The 13763-nt window shown below is 46.1% G+C and overlaps 1 protein-coding gene across 1 annotated transcript in view; it reads right to left on the minus strand.

Moving 5' to 3' along the window:
* The window catches only part of LOC147751034 (urocortin-3-like), a 201459-nt gene that overhangs the window by 122912 nt on the left and 64784 nt on the right, over positions 1-13763 (minus strand). The gene's annotated exons all lie outside the window — the stretch shown is intronic.

Raw genomic sequence — 13763 nt, forward strand, 5'->3', positions numbered from 1 at the left:
TCTTCTAGAGAATGAATTATTTGAACCGGAGTTCTTTGACAGTAACGAAAGGGTCCCAACCTACAGTGCTAGGGATTGTAACACTATTATCGATTATATATTCATTTCCCCGGTTATGTTACATAATGTTATTTTTTATAATGCTATACACACTACATTTAGTGATCATAATCCGGTTGTGTTGAACATAGAGGATAACAACCTGTTTTTATTCAATAAAAATTCTGAAGTAGAATTTTCTGCAGATTTAATTACAAAGGACCAGGGGAGACGGGTGAAATGGAGCAAAGTTATCCCTGAGGATTTCCTTTACTCCTTAAATGAGAAAGTAGGTAACGATATTAATGTCTGCAGGGAACCACTCAAATATGAGGGGAATATTATTGGGTCTTTTGAATCCATCTGCCGTCAGGTAGCAGATGACCTAAAATGTAAATTGAAAAGGAGAGAGAAAAAGGTAGAGGGGTGGTTCAATAATGAATGCTCCAAATCACATCGAGAATTACATAAAGCTCTGAAAATGGTACCCCGAGATAGATTGGAGGTGGCTAGGCTTAGGAAACAGTTTAACCTGGATATTCAAAAGAGAAAAAGGGAAATAAAGAAACAGGCCTGGGATGATCTTTATGAAAAAGCTACTCTGAGGGATAGCGCAAAATTCTGGACCATTGTCAACACCCCTCTGTTTAATGGGAAAGAAAATGCGCCACTAGAGGTAAATATCCCTGAGAAGGATTGGCTGGACCATTTCCAAAGAATTTATGGCAGCAATCTTGATTTAGGTCAATCAGACCAAATATTGATTGATACTCATGACAGCTTACTAAGTTTTACTATTAAAGAGGTACAGAAGGCAATTGAGGATATGACAGTACAGAAGGCACCCGGTCCAGATGGCGTACCCGCCGACATGTTTAAAGCTAACTCGGCCATGTGGTCAGTTGTACTTACAAACGTCTTTAATGTAGTTGGTATAGACAAGATAAGACCCCCAACTACATGGTCACAGTCTGTCATTATCCCAATATTTAAGAAGGGCCAAAGGGGGGACCCTAGATGCTACAGCACCATATCACTGCTTGATTCCTCATTTAAAATCTTAGGTAAAGTAATACTAGAAAGAATCACAGCTTGGGCCACTAACAAAGATATTTTGAGTGAAGCTCAGTATGGCTTTCGATCTGCCAGAGGTACAGAAGATCAATGCCTTAATCTACATCTCACACTGAGCAAATATACAGTAGCATCAAGGGGGATGATGTATCTGGCCTTCATGGACTTGTCCACAGCCTTTGACCTGGTCAACAGGTCAAAGCTGTGGACAATACTCCTTGAGAAGGGACTGGATCGAGCACTTGTGGATTTTTTGGCGCGTCTTCACAGTGATTTAAGGGCGACTATCCGTATGTCTCAAGAGGGGAACTGTACCGCTTTCTTTAAATCTGGAAGGGGGGTGCGCCAAGGGTGCATCTTGGCCCCTATGCTCTTCTCTCTTTATATTAACTCACTGGGAGAGACTCTAGAAGCGGCCTCTATTGACGTACCTCGCATGGGTGGCTCCATGATGCCGGTACTTTTATATGCCGATGACACGGTATTGCTGTCAAGGACCCCCAAGGGTCTACAACATCTATTAAATACATTTGGGGCTTTTATGCAAGATCTAGACCTAGTAATTAATGTAGAAAATTCACATGTTATGGCAGTGGGTAATCGCAAGAATAACATCAAAACCCTGTCTTGTAATGGCTCCGTACTCTCTAAAGTTAAAGTTTTCACTTATTTAGGAGTGGTGTTCGATGAGAAAGGGACATGGGCACCACAAATTCAGAATAAAGCCCAAGCAGTAAAAAGATCATCTGCTGCTATACTGGGATTCGCAAAACGACTTGGCGGTAAACCAGCAGAGGCTATTCTATCTATCTACAGAGCTAAAACCCTGGCTATAGCCAGGTATGGAGCCTCTATATGGGGTTTCAAGAACACAACCCACATTCAAAGAGCCGAAAACGTGTTCTTGCGATCCCTTATGGGTCTGCCAAAATCTACACCTGCCTTCTCAATCCATATGGAACTGGGGTTAGGGTATATTGAAGATATGTTGTCCCTGGCTCCACTCCTGGCTTAGATTAAAACATGGCTTAACTCTAATTTAACACTAAACCATAAGATTATCAGAGATTGCATGGGACGGGACCGTGCAGGGGAAATCGAGTGGCTTACATATATTAAAAAAACAGCAGGATACCTGGGCCGCCCTGATCTATATACCAATCCTGAAGGTCTAAAGAAAGAGGATATTAGCTGGGTAAAGACTCAATTTACAAAGAAAAGAGAAGCAGAAAGAGAGTCATGTGAAATTATGAAGCCAACTGTAAGGTCCCATTATTTGACAATTACTTCTCTAGCTATCGAACCGTATCTGACGATAGTAAATAAACCTTTCCATCGGTGGCTCCTTACGAAATTTCGTTTCAATCAGGCTCACTTTCTGTTGGGTGAATATAGTAAGTGGTGTAGGCCTCATGAGAATGTACCCTGCAGGTGTGTTGATTTCTCCGATCAGGATTCACTGCATTTTCTGTTCTTTTGCCCTTTTTTAAAAAATGCTAGAGAGAAGTTTATCAAACCTATATTGAAAGATCTTGGGTTTATACAAGTCAAACCGGCTTTTCTGTTCCTGCAGCTAATGGAAACACCTTTAATAATGTACGGGGTAGCCAATTTCCTGACAATGTCTATTCGGTCCAGACAAAAAAGACTCCGACCGCTCCCACCCTGACAGTAGGGGATCTGACTACATGATTTAGCTCCCTGAAAAAGTCTGTATGCCCTGTCAGGGTGGTGCTGTAAATTGATTGTAACATAGATCTGTAAATATAATTGTAAATAGACCGTTAGCAAACTCATTTGTACAATCTGTCTAAATTCACTGAAATATCTGAAGAAATCTATAGTGAATGTAAATATGATGCAGCTGTATATAATTATTGTACAGTTACCTTGATTACCATGGAAGATTTGTACATAAGGATTTCTTGTTTTTAAAGTCTTTTTATAAATCTTTTTTACTCTTGTGACCAGAATTGGATGTATAGCATACTTTTATGATTTTAAAATAATCGAATAAAGTGTTTTTGACTCTGACTCTGACTCTGCATGGTTTGACTGTACTTGTGTATTTGATATACTTGACTTTGCTATTTCCTTCATATATTGTTTGGGGTAGATTTCTTGTCTCCATTGTCATTTTTTTGCTTTTCAAATCCTTGTATTTGGGCTCTTCCTATGGTTCTTGACGTCTTTAGGTTCACATGCTCAAGTTATGTAGGGGTCTCAATGGAGATAGCCATTCTTCTCTATATTTGGTTTGGCCACAGTTCAACATCTCAATTCCCTGCTTACCCCTTAGACCAGTTTCTTTCTACCAGTCCTTTAGCTCCACTAGTTTGGGCAGGCACATGTCATACATCTGCTCTCAATAGTATTCGATGTTCATTGTTCTTTTGTTGCATTTTTTCTTTCTTTATTGTTGCACTCTGCACTTGCTCATATCTCATGCACTAAGTCGAGCCGATGGTACCCACCTTGGGCACCATGGGAACCTACATCTTCAGACACCATGCCATGACTGCTACTAATTTCATCACTTGGAATGTGAGAGGTATTCATACTCCATCTCATCAATATGCAGTGCATTCCTACTTACGCCTTAGGCAGACACACATAGCATATCTACAAGTGTCACACATTACAGACCGTGAAGCGTTTAGACGACAGAAGAGATGGAGGGGCTAGGTTTTTACCACTCATTATTCCACCTATGCTCAAGGAATATTGATATGGATTCGGGCAGGGATCTCTTTTGTTGTCACACACACAATCATAGACCTGGAGGGATGATGTGTATTGGTGGAGGATTGTCTAGATGGTAAGCAATTGCTCCCTGGAGCACTGTATGCACCCAATGTGGAGCAAGCCCCATTCCTCTATGCCCTATCAACGACTTTGGCCTGCTGGTGTGACATGCCCTGGGTAAGGATTTTAACAGCGTCCTAGATGTGGAACCGGACCACTCCTTTCTGCCCTTTCCTCGCATTTTAGCTACCTGTAACACACACAGCCTTACTAGATGGTTACAACATTGGGAACTATTGGATGCCTGGTGCCACCGTAGGGCATAATACTAGAGTGTATTCCTTTTACTTACACCTACATGGACTCCATTACTGCATCAATAGATGTGTTTGTACTCGTGATTTTACTCCGCATATTATACACCCAAAATCTCTTTGCAGCACCTACTATGACCATAACCCACTTCAATTACAGTTCTGCTGGGAATTCGTCTCACAGCCCATACCCACCTCGAGATTTCAGGCACCCACACCAGAGGATCCCCCATTTCGGGCATCAATCAATGAGCATATCAGTGAATATTTTGACATCAATACTGGTTCTGCTTCCTCTCCCTTGATCGAATGGACACATTTGAGGTGTCTATTTTGGGGGGTGCTAGTTAGCCGACAGCAAGATGGCTGCTGTCTAACAGTGCTGTGCCGGCCTATGTATGAATCCAGCACTTACTGCTCCAGTCCCTGGGCCGGATCCTGCTGAGGGACATGAGACAGATCCTTGCAATGCAGACAGGCAGCTGCTGATATTGCCCTTTCTGTGGAAAAGCATCCAGCGGGCTTGTGAAGACGAGCCTTCATCGCGGTCCACCATGTGGAGTACTACGTGGGCCACCTCATGCAGCGGGAGCTCAGACTGAAACGGAAGGGCCCCAGTATGGTTGTGGTGTGAGAAGCCAGCTAGCAGGTAGGGGATTGCTGGGGGCACTGATATCTTCTGTCTGGCCCTGCGAGGGAACAACTGGCGACCCGGGAGGAGGAGGCGGGACAATGGTTAAGCGGCTGGAACCACTGGAGGCAATCCCGGCGCTAGTAATCATCAGTGAGAAGAGGGGCCTGAACCTTCACAACCCCCATAATCAGCATCATAGTGTAGCCACAGTAAGCAAGGGAGGCCCTCTCACCAGGCATGGTCTGCGGTGCTGCCTCAACCGCGAGTACTCTAGCCGAATTGGAGGCGCTCCAGCGGGCCCTGCAGGCAGCTCTGAGCTCCATGCAGATTAACCTCAATGGAAGCACCTGATCCCCGTTACTCACTGCGCTGTGGTAGAGAGGCCTTCCGCAGTGCCCGAGCCACACATGCCACCCACTGCTGGCCCCTAAGAGTAAGGTGTCCCTAACATTGGACCTGGCCCCTGGAGTCTACAGGCCACACACAACCCATACACTAGCCGGGGACTTGCACAGCTGGGCCCTCACAACACTTCTCCCCCATTCGGCGCTGGCCTGCTTGTGCCCTGACCACCTGCCACGTGGGGTGAGCCCACCCCCCTCCTCCAACCTGCAGTTCTATTCTTGCTCGACACTGGCCTGCTCGTGCCCCTCATTTTCCTGCAGTGATTGCTGGGGTGTGGTGGGGCCTCGGGCACTGGCTGAATGTCTGGGCCATTGTTCATCACTGCTGTTCCACTGAACCTTACCTGCATTTTTGGATGCTAGACCTGGCTTGGGCCACCTGGATTAGAATTCTACTGCCCCCACTACTGTACCAGCCTGAGGCCAGCTTCTCCTGATCATTCAGACCTACTCACACAGACCTACTCGTGCCCATCCCCCGCTCCCAGCTCCAAGGTGGGTGTGAGGGACCTAGAGGGAGCCGCTGAACAGCTCTTGCGGAGGCGGTGTTCTGTCGCTATTTACCTGATGGGTGATCGGGGTGCTCAGCGCTACTCACCATGGCTTTGAGGTTTCTCTTAGGGTGTCCCGAGTGCTTGGGTGGCTCTGCTTCCTTCAGGCCTACCAAGTGAGGTGGCTCCGGGAAGATGCTGAATTTAGGCAGGTGCTGGGCACGTAGATCACCAGAAAATGATGCCATCAAAAATTTGTCAGATGATAAATCTATCACCATAAAGGAAGCAGACAAGGGTGCTCTATTATCATTATGTCCACAACGGACTACAGAACTGAGTGTCTCCGACAGCTAAATGACAGGAGATACTACACACCTCTCAGAATCAGTTACCTGGTGATGGAAGTCCTCATACAAGGATGGAAAACAAAAACGGATCAGAATTCCTCATGAATGAGGACCCCCGCATCCTGTACTTCTACACCTTGCTAAAAATTCACAAGGGCACCGTGCCACCTCCAAGGAGACCCATTGTGTTGGGGATCGGGTCAGTGTTGGAACCACTGTCACGGTTTTGCGACCACTTCTTCAGGCCTCTTGTGAAAAAGATGCCAACAGTCTTACAAGATACAAGAGATGTTTTTAACATCATAGAACTTCAAAACAAAGAGGGCCCCCATCCGGATGTTTTAATCACCCTGGATGTGAAGGCCCTTTACACCAACATACCACAACTGGCCACATTTGAGGTAGTAGAAGAAATACTATGCTCTACCGAATGGACAGTCGCATCACCAATCTCCTTCATTACGGAATGCACGCGTGTCGCACTTACTGAAATCTACTTTCAATTTGATGAATCAATATACCATCAAACCCAAGGAACTTCCATGGGAAGCATGTTCGCTCCCAGTCTGGCATGCCTCTATATGTCGGACATTGAGGCCAAACCCATCTTGCCAGCTGCCAACATGTACAGGGACCATGTGATCCTCTGGCGACGGTATATAGAAGATGTCTTGGTCTTCTGGAGAGGAGACCTCAACGCAATACCCTTGTTTGTTGCATGGGTCAACAGCTTGCACCCCTTCCTACGCTTCACTGCCAACACCTCAGAACAGGAACTACCCTTTCTGGATCTCTTAATAAGTCGCACCACAACAGCATTAGAAACAAAGAGTATTAGAAAACCCACAGACAGTCATAGTCCGCTACTTTTTAGTAGTTTTCACCCAAAAGACTCAGACGCAACTGTAGCAAACTGGAAGATTACAAAACACAGGCTTCTGAGCTCACAACACACTTGGCAAGACGAGAGTATCCAAACAATACTATTGAAACGTCTTGTAAGAGGGCTCGTAACACAAATAGGGAGATACTGTTACAGACAAAAAAAAACTGTCACTAAACAAATACCATGTGTCACAACATAACGTGTACAACACACACTCATGAATCCAAGATGATCAAGAAGATCATAAATAAGCATTGATAAATCCTGAATATGGGCGACTCCACAGTAGAACCCCTGAGATACGCCTTCAAGAGAACTCAAAACCTAAAAAAACTTCGAACCAGAACCAGACCAAAAAAAGAGCCCCCTGAGAGAAACCAACTCTGGGACTTACCACCGGTCACTGGCCACTATCCATGTGGGCAGTGCACAGCCTGCGCATTTACAAAAACAAGTAAAATGGTCATTCTGACTGACACATTCACCTGGTCTCAAAGGACACACACTAATTGAAACACCCTCAATTGTGTATATTTAATCACTTGTCCTTGTAACCTCATGTACGTGGGCATGACAACTAGACCCGTGATAATCAGAATCTCGGAGCATCGAAGCTACATTAGGTGCAGAAAACAAAACACTAAAATGTGCACCCATAACACAGAGGCCAACCACACTGCCAACGATATTTATTGGACCATTCTCAAATCACACGCCTTGATTAGGAAGGAAGTCTTGTTCAGGAAGGAACAAAACTTGATTTTTAGAATTTCCAATAACACTAGGGGACTCAACGATGACATCACTTGGGTGGTATTGAATAATTCCTAACTACCCATTGGGTCTATATTCAATAATTGCTGTATCTGGTTCGAGTCAACACATCTATTCCTCTTTCCGCCAGCGCCTTAACACACCTCATGGTTATGCTGATAATTACACATACTGAGTGATATTGCCACTCTTATAAGCAACCCTACAGGTGCTGGCGCAAAAAAGTGAATGTGATATGGCGACTCGGATCAGCAACCCTACAGGTGCTGGTGCAGAAAAGTTATTTAACTCGTGATTCCACTGTGACCCCCCCTTTTTTGTAAACACCTTTTTGATAACACCATGCAAAATTGGGAGTTATGGTTCATATATTGCATTAAACTCCCATTCCTATTAATTGATTTGGTCACTTTTGCAAACAATCCGAATGTTGGCAAAGAGCTTTACTCTGTATAAGGAAATTATACCCCCAAACAATATTAACTTTGATGGCATATGACAGGCAGCAAAAACAAGGTGACAATAAAGTTTTATTTAATTTGACTCTTGAAATTACTCCCAAAATGGCCGCCGGCCGCCATGGTCTAGTGTTTCAATATTGTGTGACGACAGACTACTTCTACACCACGCAACGAAAGGTAGAACTAGGGGAGCCTGAGCAGGGGTAGGAACCTCGCTAGTTGCCCGTCCGCCCATGTTAGTATTTGCCAGCACAACACGAACAATCTACAGCTCTGCCAAGATATCCGGTAAGACTTGTGCTCAGGTCTTAATACTTGCGGCAGCCCGCCGTGCCTTTTATTTGTTTTTCCAGAGTTGAGCAACAAAGTGCTTTACAGGCAATCCTGCTTGTGTAAAACCCCACAGCCAGGGGTAAGTAGGTGCAGCTGTAGTCTTTGGCATGTATTTGAAACGTTTCCTTAGGAAATTACACGGTAGTGGGGGACCTCATAGCTAGGGGGTGATCATTTACATAAGAACTTTAGAATGTACTCGTAACGTTGTCTTAAAAATAAATATGCCACTTACACTTAGCCACAATGCCTCTGAACACACAGTGAGTCGTTTTACAGTCAAGAAGCAGGCACCGCATTTCGCTTCGTGTGCATGCTCATACTAGTATACCACATACACCACTACCACTGTTATACTAGGCAATAACAATGTTTTTAATGGAGCCAGATTATCTTATATTTTCCTCACCTTTTGTACACATCCAGCTCAGATGTTGTGTTCCTCTTCACTGTACTTGATAAGCACGGTGTCAGAAGTGTTTTTATCCCTTTTTCCACATTTATAATCCCACATGACAAACCAAGTTCTTGCATGTAATTCAATGCATCAATCTTGGTGATTATAGTTTTCCAGACTAGGATCTGGATTTTATTTACCTTTTTCAGGTCTCTCGCATTCAGGACACCTGTCCTGGAACTTGGCATACTAGGCTGGTGATTAAACAATAATTCAACACCTGCGTGGTGGTAGTATTAGAGTTAGGAGAATCTGCTCCTGTCCACACTGGTCCTGAAGAATTGCCAGTAGACCCGTTAGGGGCTATAGGCAAGAAACATGTTGACCGCACCTACACACCAGTCCTTGTAAGATCATTAGGTCTAGACAGGACTCATGTTTTTTAGCTAGGTCAGTACTCCCCTTGAATAAAATTGGTTCTATTGGGCAGTACTTAACCTATTTTAACTCACAAATGCACACTCATATCACTACCTCGACCACTCGCCGTCACTCACCAAACGGCTGTCTCTAAAAAGATCTCCGAAAAAGAGCCCCTTTGCGGGAGCCCGTCGGGCATTGCCGCGCCGGCCCAACAAGGAGCACAGCCCAAATGATGAAGCATGACATCCTTCGGGGTGTGTGAGGGCAATTCATAAGAGACCTTTTCATCCCCTTACCCCAACTTATCCTTAGGAACTGCACATTTTTTGATTGATTTTTCTTTGATAGCCGTAGATCGCCAAGCCACGGAGAAACCAGAGGCATGCTCCAAGCCGGTCTTTGAGGGAAAGAGGCGGACGCGCCACACTGAGCTAGACAAGGTTACTGATGACCCCCCCCCCGGAGCAACCCCACTGTGCCTCCAGACCTTAAAGACATTCTTATTGATGTTAAAAACAGTCTGCGTGACATTGATGTCACAATTGCCTTCTCTGCCGCCTTGACCAAATGAATGAGAGAGTGGACAAACATGAAAATTGCCTGGACCATCTTGATGCACACGTCTCTGTTGCTGACAAGTCTCAAACAGCGGCCAGCGAACACCTGCTCTGCATTGACAAAGTCGTAGAGATCATAAACCAGAAAAATTAAGACTTGGAGCCGCAGTTCTGACGCAATAACCTCTGTATCATAGGGGTCTGGGAATCCCCCACGATCGACAGAATGGAAGATTATGTGGAGAAAATATGAAAATCTCTGTTTGCGGACACCCTTTCAACAGTCTTCACAGTAGAGAGGGCCCTTAGGATGTACGGCCCGACCCGTAATTGCCATCCTCCTCAACTAATACATTCAATATTAAGGGAATGAGGTTTCCTTCTACCCTGACTACACGCTGGTGTTGCAGACGGCACGACGTGTATTCCACCCAGCCATAAGAATGCTTCAGAAGGCAGATGATACATACTCCCTACATTACCTTGCAAAACCCTTTATATTCCACGATGAGAAATCCCATTTCTTCACCGATGCCAAAGCCGACTTGAACTACTCCTGTCAGACAAAAGCGGTGTCTACCCGAGTGTCCCTGACTCACCCAGATGATGGCCACCTCAGTGACAATGAATAAGACTGATTGAGAGGGTGCTCATGTTCTTGCTCTTGGTACTGCACATTCATCTTGCCGTTAAACCTCTGCCGCTCTTGTAACTCTTTCTCAATATCAAAACGTGTCAGGATCCTCATTTAGGGATTTTATCCCACATGTCACAGACTCTATGTTGCAAATGCCCATACTGACTCCTTTCAGTGTGTAAACTCCCTACATAGGCCACCCAGTTTCCCCTTAACTGGGTCATATGCCTGGCTCTCTGCTTGCCTCCAGGGATGTTTCCTATTGTGATACACTGTTGCTGGGTTGTGCGGTTGGATGGTGGGTGGGCTGGGTGTGTTCAACTATGTTCTCTGGTTGACGTGGGCGGGATAAAATTGTACGGTGTGTGTGTTTTGACCTCTTCCATACATGATCTTCCATTGACATGAACTTGTGTACACCATGCTTGGCAAAGTACCTACATGCAATTACATCACACGAAGATTTGGGCCTTGCAAGGCCAGCAGTCAGTACTGTATGCCATTTCCCCCCAACGAGATGACCACGACTAGGTGCTTGACCTGCAATGTTCACAAGCTAAACGACCAGCGGAAGGCCAGCTTAATCCACATGTATCTCAAGAGGCATCACATAGATTCTGTTTTCTTCAAGCACTTCACCTCACCCAGTCGACGACATCCTGCCTACATGCGGGATGGAGTGCAGAAAGGTATGTGGAAACGTATGTCCTCCTCTACACTAACTACACTTGGGGCACCACCATACTCCTGCAAACAAGGATCTCCTGGCACTTAACACAAGTTATCTCCAGCACAGTTGTGAGATACGTCCTCCTCGTGGGCACACTTCACAGACACCCAGTCATTCTTGTCTCGATATATGGTCCAGATGTTAACAGCCCAGAATTCTTTGCAGATGTGTGGTGGCTGATGGCTGGCTTGGGTCGGGGTGCGGTAATAATGGGGGGGGGCGACTTCAATGTAATACGTTAACCCCGATGTGGACTGCTCAGGTGCTCCGCGCTGACCCAACCCTAATATAGCTGAGCAGCTCCATACATTGATGAAAGATAATTGCCTGACACATGTTTGGTGGCTACAACATGCCCACAGAGAAGAGGGCACATGTGTCACAACTGCCCCTGTTGCATGGTTGCGAATAGACTATTGGCAACAAACCCAAGATGTCCTCAACTGGACCACCACAGTGTTGCACCGAGTCCACGTGCTTTCTGACCAAGCTCCAGTGCTCCTGACACTATTGATGGCCCTAGCTGCCCCACGGCCTTTTCATGGTGACTAACTGCTGGGGCGTGCGTGACTCAATTTTTGGAGACGAGGTCCGGACTGTGATAATTGACTACTTCACCTCCAATGAGGGGTCTGTTTCTTCCCTGTCTTTGCTGTGGGAGGCTTATAAAGAAGTTATTCAGGGCGTCTGCATCGCAAAAGAGATGGACATCCTCGAAGTCGTCTGAGCGCAGCTAGTTAGGCTCGAGGGTGACCTCCGATCTCTTGAACTGGAATACTTTGCCACTAAGAGAGCCTCTGCCATGGTGAGTATCCGCAAACAACTCTTGGAATAGAATGAGGAGGGCATACAGGAAACTCATTATCTCAGTCGGGAGGCAAAGTAGTGCTGTTACGGTGAAGGAGATCGTCCCGAAAGACACTGGTCAATTTGCTCCACAGGCCACGTGCCTCGGACTATGTGGTTGAATTACTTGATGAGCAGCAGGAACAACAGACCACCCCTACTGTCCTGCTCCAGACCATGACTACCTGCTACATTTGACTCTATAGTGCCATCCTAGTGCTGTGTGGGGAGGAACTGTCAGCTTAGTGTGGCACCATTCAATTGCTCTGGCTTAACCGTGCCCAGCGCCTCTATCTGGATACCCCCTTTACAGAGAATGAGGTGCTCAAGGTCATACAGAGCCTCCTAGTGACAAAACACCCGGCTTAGATGGGCTCGCTACTTTCTTTTACAAGGAATACGCTAGCCTCCTGATCCCGCATTTCCTAGCGATGTACGAAGATGCCCTTCAATCCGGGAGCTACCGCCATCACTATGCAAGGCAGTAAACATCACAATATTTAAACTGGACAAGCAGGTGAACTGATGTGACTTGTACTGGCCGTTGTCTATGATCAATGAGGACAATAGAATTTTTGCCAAACTATTGGTAAATCACCTGCTTCCACTATTGCCAGACATAGTCTGCACAGACCAGTCAACCCTCATGCACCCGATGGACCCCCAGTTTGCTGCGGTAGCCGCCCTCCTGCACGTTACAAAAGCATTCGATACTCTGAAGTGGTTGTTCCTCTTCCCCCTCCTGCCGTGCCTCTGTCTCAGCCCATGGTTTGTGTGCCTGATTCAGCTTTTATTCACCTTCCCGACTGCTACTCTTGGACCCATTCCTGGTTACCCGATGTACTCGTCAGGGATGCCCACTATCCCTAATCATGTTTGCAATTGCAATGGAGCCACTCGCTGCCCGACTACGGCAGCAAGCACACCAGGGGCTCAATTTTTTTGCCTTTAGGATATTAGTATACATGTATGCGGACAACGTCACTCTATATGTCCGAGAACCTCAAAGGAACATTGACCGATTATTCCTTTAGTCATCCGATTTGTTGACTATTCTGGCATTCAAATTAACTGGGCCAAATCTACCCTATTTCCCCTCACCGAGGGCAGACAGCTGTTTCATTCGGAATATCCATGGCAATGATCCGCTGAACCGGTGCGCTACCTGGGCATCTAGATCAGTTGGGACATAAAGAAGCTCTGGCAGGCTAATAACAGTGGGCCCATGCGCACAGAAATAAATACGGTGGAGTGTGTCGGATCGGCTTCGAATGGCCTGCGACATTGGGCTCTTCTGCTGTGCCTTTATGCTCCCTCCATTCCTCTCACGTGAAACCTCCAGCTGCCGGTGCTCCAAGACGATGGAGCTAGTGAGCGCTCACGCAACCACAGCCTTCACACATTTGCCAACCTCTACCCAGATGGTCAATTCTAAACCCCCTTTGCAACTGTGGGCTCACCCCACAAGAATTCTTGCTATATCACCAGATGTGCACTACCTGCTGTGTGATGCACCCAACATTCCCTTCATCCCACCCACGCGCTTGAACACCTGCTAACAACCACTTCTCGTAAACTTGTTGCCCGCCTATACACAGTAATGCTAGGATAAGGCACCAGTGCATACCCCAGCAGCCCGCACAGCCTGGGATCTTGACTTCGCCCCCC

This window comes from Lissotriton vulgaris, chromosome 1_1 (assembly GCF_964263255.1).
Source record: "Lissotriton vulgaris chromosome 1_1, aLisVul1.2, whole genome shotgun sequence".
NCBI lineage: Eukaryota > Metazoa > Chordata > Amphibia > Caudata > Salamandridae > Lissotriton > Lissotriton vulgaris.